General features: G+C 32.9%; 1 non-coding gene across 1 annotated transcript; it reads right to left on the minus strand.

The window, feature by feature from the left end:
* Window positions 1-6,780: 6,780 nt before the first annotated feature.
* On the minus strand, window positions 6,781-6,889 carry LOC118045851 (small nucleolar RNA R71). The gene has a single exon (XR_004687055.1). It is a non-coding gene; the product is annotated as a small nucleolar RNA R71 (small nucleolar RNA).
* Between the last annotated feature and the right edge of the window lie 862 nt (window positions 6,890-7,751).

Here is a 7,751-nt window from a genome sequence, read left to right on the forward strand (position 1 = left end):
TCTTTCTTTTCTAGAAACAGACAACCTAAAGATCAATAAATCCGAGAAACGAACGACGAACCAACAAGCTGACGTTACAACTATCGACCAGTGGCTCAACGTCGCATCACTTTAGCTTTACCTTTCGACCATTTTTCTCTTATATGTTATTTAATTTAATTGTATATATTTATATATACTTATTCACTATGAGCTTGATTGATTAGATAACAAAAGAAATTATCAAGTTGATTTCAATAATTAATTGATCCTTTAATCACATTTTACTGTTAAGTTTTTTAATTAGCAACGTAGCTGCTTTATCTTGTTGCCTAGCAGAGTTCTTTGATGAAGAAAGCTTGATGCTTCTACTCCTTTCCAAGTTTTTAAAGACATGCTTGAAGATAATATCTCATGAAGGTATATTTATCATAACAAAGAAGCATACTTAAGGATGATACTTCAACTCTAGGAGTTGATATAGCAAGTAAGAGTAAGGATATAGAGCTACATAATTTTTTCCACTTTGAGACTAAGAGTTAGTGGAGCAGAATGAGCCTCCCTTCACTCCTTCTGGTCAATCATCTTGGAGAGCCTTTGTTCTTGCCTTGATAAAGACTCCTATCTTATTTATTGAAGAAATATCAAGAATTTTTCCAAAATCATTTCTAGACAAAAACATCTCACCCACCTGAGCCCATGTCAAATCCTTCATCCCCTTATACCCTTCACAGACTTGCCCTCGGGGTAAATTCTAAAACTTAGGGCATCTTTTATATGGAAATTTAGAATCATAACTTGGTGTTTGTCCATGTATATACATTATTAATGTTTGTAATTCATTGTAAAATAACTTCAAAAAGGTCAAGGAGCACTTTTATTACCAAAAAGAAATGGCCCAGTATATATTACGTGGCTATTTTCTTTTGTTCTGGTGAGATTTTTGCTCATCGCTCTCAGGACTGGAAACTTAGTTGTCCCAGACCTTGGTGTAGAAGTAATGACTGATGTAAACTCTTCATCAGAACCAGTGAAATTGGAAGACTTGCAAACAATCCTGAGTAATATTGGTGTTGGAGGTGCGTTATGCTCAAATAGTGCGATTGACCATATCCTTGTTTGTTGTACTTAGGGTGGCCCGCGTGATGTGATGAGACATGTTGCAAGTAGTTCGTGTGAGTGGTTTGTGGCTTCAGAACCTGTAGCTTAGCAATGGTCCTTAAATACATGGTTTTCTCTTTAGCAAATCATTTACTCTTGTTCATCAGCACTAACTAAATTCTTTAGTTAATTCTTGCTTGGGAAATTCTGATTAGGGTTGATTATATAACTAATGATTATAGAATCCTATTCGGACTAACCTGAACAACCTCTTCCTCGACAATCCTGACTTATCTTGATCTGCCCAATACTGGTTTGGGCACATACCTATATATACTGTTGTAATCCAATTTTGGTTCATTGGCTTTTAATTTAATTTTTACAGGGTTTAAAATATAAAATTAAAAGATCAGAGACTTATTTCGATGAAAAGTATGATTTGTCAACTTGCGTGACAATTAAGGACTATAATGTGCTTTTGTCATTCTATCCTTATCTTTGAGATAATCCTTACTTTCGAGATAATCCTTACCTTCGAAATAATCCTTATCTTCAAGATAATCCTTACCTTCAAGATAATGATAGTTGTCTACTTTCGAATTCGATTCTAATTCGAACTTCAAAAAAGAGAATGAGTTTGATTAAAACTTTACTTCTTGCAAGTGATGGGACTCTTGCACTATAAATACTGATCCCAGTCTATGTAAAAAAAAAAAAAGAATGGAAGGAGAGGAAAAACCCTAAAAGAAGAGACCCCAGAGGAGGCCATTACCAGAAACCCTAAAAAAGAGAAACATAAAAAAAGAAGGGGGCGGCGAACCCTATACTAGTTGCCCCCCCTTTAATCCTTTTTTTTAGCTCAGTCTCACTCGACTTCGCCTCCAGCAGCCGCACGCCTAGGTAAGTTTCCTTCCTTCCTTGCTAAAATAATTAATTGGTTACTGTTTCATACATTTTTCGATAGCAAAAAATTCCAAAAATATTTGGGGCCTTCGTTGATTTATTTGTGAGCCCCTCATACTTTGTTTTATTTCTTTTTCCTTTGTGTTTGTATTTCTTATAGATGTGCTCAATCTGTGGACTATTACTGTTAAATGCAAATATGTCATGCAATTTTTTTTTTTACTTTCATCTAAAAAAACAGAAAAATAAAAAAGGCAGAAAAAAATAAAAAATAAAAAATATGTATGCACAAATAAAAATAATATAAATTTATTGGTTTATCCACTGACGCCAGAGTCAGGAATAAAAAAAGCCGGTTTAAATTTATATTATTTTTATTTGTTGTATTTTATTTTATTTAGCTAGAAAAATAAAAAAATATGTGCATGCGTAAAAATAAATTTATTTTTATTTATTTATTCACTGGCGCTAGAGTCGTGAATAAAAAATATTGATCTAATTTATTTTTATAGCTACGTGATATTTACCAATACCAGAGTTAGAAGTATCCGTAGTTGAATATTCACTGGCGCCAAATTCAAGAATATTATAAGCAAATTATCATAGTGTAAATTAATAAACATTTAGCAATTTAAGATGAAACTAGCAATGTAGCCTGCCTGAGGCAGGACTTTTAAGGGGTGATAATATCTTCCCTTTTACATAATCAGTCCCGAACCATAGAATCTCTGTTGACCAGTTAGGGTTCCTAGTGACCATAATACTAGGTGGCGACTCCTTAAACAAGACATTTTCCCTAAAAAAACAAAATGCCAAAATTCTGTTCTTTTTTCCATAATCGAGTGATAATTTTTTAATTGATCGCCGCGATGTCGGGTGCAACATATATTTTTTGGAGTTTTAAGAAGCCTCGCTCTATGTAGGTACGCAGAGAATTTCCCACACCAAATCATAATCAAAATCGATCCATTTTAGTAATCTATTCTATTTAAACATGCAGTTTGCCAAGCCCAATCCAGAATACCAAGGCATCCTCTTATTAATTCACGTAGAAACTACTAGTCCTAAGTTTATAAAACCAATCATAGAGCAATCAGTGAAGAAACTTCATTATTATATATCACACAGAAGCTAAAAACAAAAACAAAACTCAAATGAAAATCAATATAAACTTATTTAAATCTTGAAATTAAAATCCAAAACGATGCACCAAGGCTTTGTACCATCAAGATAAAAGGCTATGAAAATCCAAACTTGGATAAAATGGGAAGATTGTTCACCAAAAAATAATACTAATTATTAATGCTCACCTTAATAAAATGAAACCAAGCTTGTTGTCAATATAGATTTATCTACAAAACCACCTATCACCAACAATACCATAATGTATGTAACCCCAAAGCTCTCATAGAAAACCGACATATCCATGAAGCCACCATTATCTTCATTGTTTGTTGAAGTTGGCATTGGTGATGGTGGCATAGCCACACCACGTATTTTGGGTGGCAGTTCTCTACAAAGAGAAGGGATGTCCTTGTAGCAGCTATCTTCAAACGTGGCAAATTGTGCAACTCTTGTAAGAGTCTTGCTAAATCTTTTAAATCTATTAATCTTTCCGGTCTATTATAATTTAAATTTAGTGATTTAAGAGATAAAAATCCCTCCATAAATGATAGAATATTGTTATCGAAACAAATAAAAAATTTTATTTATCAAATTTTATTTTTATTATTTTATCAATATATTTTTTTTTGAAATAATTTATAAAATTATAATGGACTTTCAGTTTTATTTTTTTTTATATGTCATGTACAGCTTAGGTACCCATCCCTTTGTATAAAAACTAATTTGACGGTGCTTGGATTGGGTGTATGCCTTCGTACTTAGTTTTCTAAATAGGCCTTGAGCTTTATTTTTTTGTTCTATGTAGTGTTAGTTTTTAAAATCTTAGTATATTATACAATTGGATTTATTTTAATGTTTATGAAGAAAAGAAGACTCGGAAGGAATAACAGAGAAAGATTGTATTATATTGTGTTCTTCTGTATCACATTCCATCACATATATATACACAAAGTGCATTGATTACAAGAATATTTCTAGTTACATCCCTGATATTTCTCCTAAGAATAATGTTGGAATCAACTCATAAAAGGAATAAGAATCATGACAGAAAAGGGAAGAAGGATCATATCAGATCATATAGATATATCTGCCAATACTCCCCCACAAGCTGGATCAAAAAGATTGATTGATCCCAGCTTGGAAAGCAGCAATTGAAAGCGGGCAGAGGGCAAGGCTTTGGTGAATAAGTCTGCAAGTTGATCCTCGCTCCTAGTATATTGAGTAACAATCATCTGCGACTGAACTTGCTCCCTGATTAGTACTTAAAAATGCATATTTATCAAGGTTTTATATCATCATTTTGCACTTAAAGTATCAATAACTCCTTAACTAAAGCATATTTTATAATAACAAGTCTAATACTATAAAATACCCTAATATATGGTAAATGTTCATCTTAAATGCAGGTCTATCACATAAATCAAAGTATTGATTGATGAATTCAACTATTGAAATTTGTGAAGATAAAGAGAGGGTGAAACTTGGAAAAGAGATGTTGGTGCAGTCCAAACTGGAACACTGTTCGGTAATTGGGTCATATCTCGAGTTCTAGATGTCCAAATGACCTCAAATGTTTACACAAATTCAAGATCTAAGAATGCCGTTTTCAAGTCCAAATTATAGAAACAACGGAGAAGTCCGAATCTGTCCTGCAGCCCCAGACACTGTTCAGTGTTCAGCCCATATCTTGAGTTCTAGAAGTCCAAATGACCTCATCTCTTTTTTCCTGGAAAGCTAAGAGAATTTCCTAGAACTTTCATTTGGACATCTGGACCTAGTTCTGATGCTAGCATTTTTTTGTTTATTAAGACAAGAAGATAAGGATTTTCACCAAGTCAAAAGTTGGCCACCCACTCAACAATTAGTCATCAAATCAATAATTCCGAATTTTAGCCTATAAAAGGAGGCATTTGTTCAGATCAAGTTCATGCTCTTTATTTCTCTCTTTATATATTTTTTTTGTAATTCTTAAGTTTTGCTTTCATTAATATCTTGTTTATGCTTTTCATTTCCTTTCCTTTCCTTAGTTAACTTATATCTTATTTATGTTCTTGTTTTATTTATTTATGTTTCTCTTCTTCATTATGTTTGGCTAAGTTTATTATGTCAAGGTGAAAAGGTTACACTAATGGTGTAAAAACAAGTATGGTATAAACTCAACATGAACCTTAATGTTTAATATTAACATGTCTTATCTTTTTATCTTACTAATTCTTAATACCTTGCTTGTTAAATGGTTAATCTAGATTTGTGTTGTATAATACTTGGTACAACAAATGCTTGGCACTCTCATAGCCCAACCGTATGGTATTACCTACACCTGGGCTATGAAAGGTACTTGATTTGTTGTTAACATCAATTAGCATCATGAATTCCAGATAATATTTAAAAGTTTGGTGTTATGTAAATGAGATAATTAATATGATCATGTTAATAATTTATAATGAGCTATTAATGACAAATCGGCCAATTGGAACCTCCTTTGTGTGTGGTTTCCGGTTGAATAATAAGAGTTTATACTATACTTGTTTGAAATACCATTGGTGGATCTTCTAACCTTGACATTTATTTTTATCATTGTTTAATCCTTACATTAATCTTCCATCTCAAAGTTCTCATTAATTTTTTCCTCCTTTTTTTATTGTTATTATTATTATCACTGTTAATATTATTATTATTGTTATTGTTATTGTTATTATTGTTATTGTTATTGCTATTATTATTATTATTATTATTATTATTTACATTTTGTTTATATTATATAATATATCTCTTTCATCTTTTCATAAACTCAGTATATAGGCTAGAAACCTATGACCCGATCTTTTAGATCATTCTCAGGTATAACAACGCCACTACTGAGTATTATTATTATTGTTATTGTTATTGTTGTTGTTGTTGTTGTTGTTGTTGTTGTATTATTGTTATTTATAATTTGTACAATTAACCTCTCTATGGTTCGACCCCGGTCTTGCCGGGTTATTTATTACTTCGACACTCCTGCACTTGGGAGAAGACATCAATCTTTTGGTCGTGTCAAGTTTTTGGCGTCGTTGCCGGGGAGGTAAATTCTTGTACAAATTTTAGTATTTATTTTGTTTTTTTCTTTTCACTTTTCTTGTATCTAACTTTGTTTCTTTTGTTTTGTTTCTTTTTCTTTTGTTTTCTTGTTCCTTTTATTCTCTTTCTACACGTGCATAAGTGTTTGGTCACGTACGTTAAGTGGTAGACTTTCTAGGGTATCCTTATCATTTTCAGAAAATATGGCCGAAGAAGATAACCAGTCACTTCATAATGATAATAATGAGAATAACCGTGTTAGGACACTTAGAGACCACATGAATCCCACAAGAACAAGTGCACCCTCATGCATAGTTTTCCCTCCTGATGCATCTCATTTTAATTTTAAGCCAGACATTATTCAACTTTTACCTTCTTTTCATGGCTTAGATCTAGAAAATCCATACTTGCATTTGAGAGAATTTGAAGAAGTTTGTAACACCTATAATGACTTAAATTGTAGCATGAATACCATTAGATTAAAGCTTTTTCCTTTTTCATTAAAAGATAAAGCTAAAACATGGCTACAAAATCTTAGGTCAGGATCCATTCGTGCTTGGGATGAAATGCAACAATAATTTTTAAAGAAGTTTTTTCCATCTCATAGAACCAACTCTTTCAAAAGACAAATCACTACTTTCACTCAAAAACCAGGTGAAACATTTTACCAATGTTGGGATAGGTATCGAGACTTGCTTAATACTTGCCCTCATCATGGTTTTGAAACATGGAGATTGGTTTCACAATTTAATGAAGGATTAACACCTATAGATAGGCAAATGGTTGAATTGATGTGCAATGGAACTTTTGAAGATAAAGACCCTAATGAAGCAATGGAGTACTTAGACTTGCTAGCTGAAAATGCGCAAAATTGGGACACTAAAGGCATTTATGAGGCACCAAGTAAAACCCAACCTCATACATCTAGTGGAGGTATGTATAACCTTAGGGAAGATCATGACCTCCAAGCCAAGTTTACATCTTTAGCTAGAAAAGTCGAGGCACTAGAATTGAAAAAAAGTGGTCAATTAAAATCTGTTCAAGACATTGTGTGTCAAATATGTGAAACAAATGAACATGCAACCAATGACTGTCCAATTTTGCCTTCTTTCAAGGAATGCCTCCATGAACAAGCCCATGCTTTAAACAGTTTGCAAAGGCCCAATCATAACCCATACTCACAAACATACAATCCTGGTTGGAGAAATCACCCAAATTTCAGTTGGAAGAGTGATAACAATAATGTACAAACTTCACAGCCAACGTTTCAAGCACACCATAATTTCCAAAATTCTCATGGATATGCACCTCCTTATGCTCCACCTCCTAGAATAAATCTTGAGGAAACATTGCATGCATTCATTGAAAAGCAAGAGACAATCAACACTCAACTTACTCAAAGCATGAAAAATTTTAAAGATGCTCTTGCAAAATTCACATCTGCTCTCAGTTTTCAAGAGAAAGGTAAGTTTCCATCTCAACCACAGCAAAATCCAAAGGGGCAATACAATGCAAATGCAAGTAGTTCCGAAAGCCAACACATGGATCAAGTCAAATCAGTCATCACTCTTCGCAGTGGTAAG

This window comes from Populus alba, chromosome 3, assembly GCF_005239225.2.
Source record: "Populus alba chromosome 3, ASM523922v2, whole genome shotgun sequence".
Classification (NCBI taxonomy): domain Eukaryota; kingdom Viridiplantae; phylum Streptophyta; class Magnoliopsida; order Malpighiales; family Salicaceae; genus Populus; species Populus alba.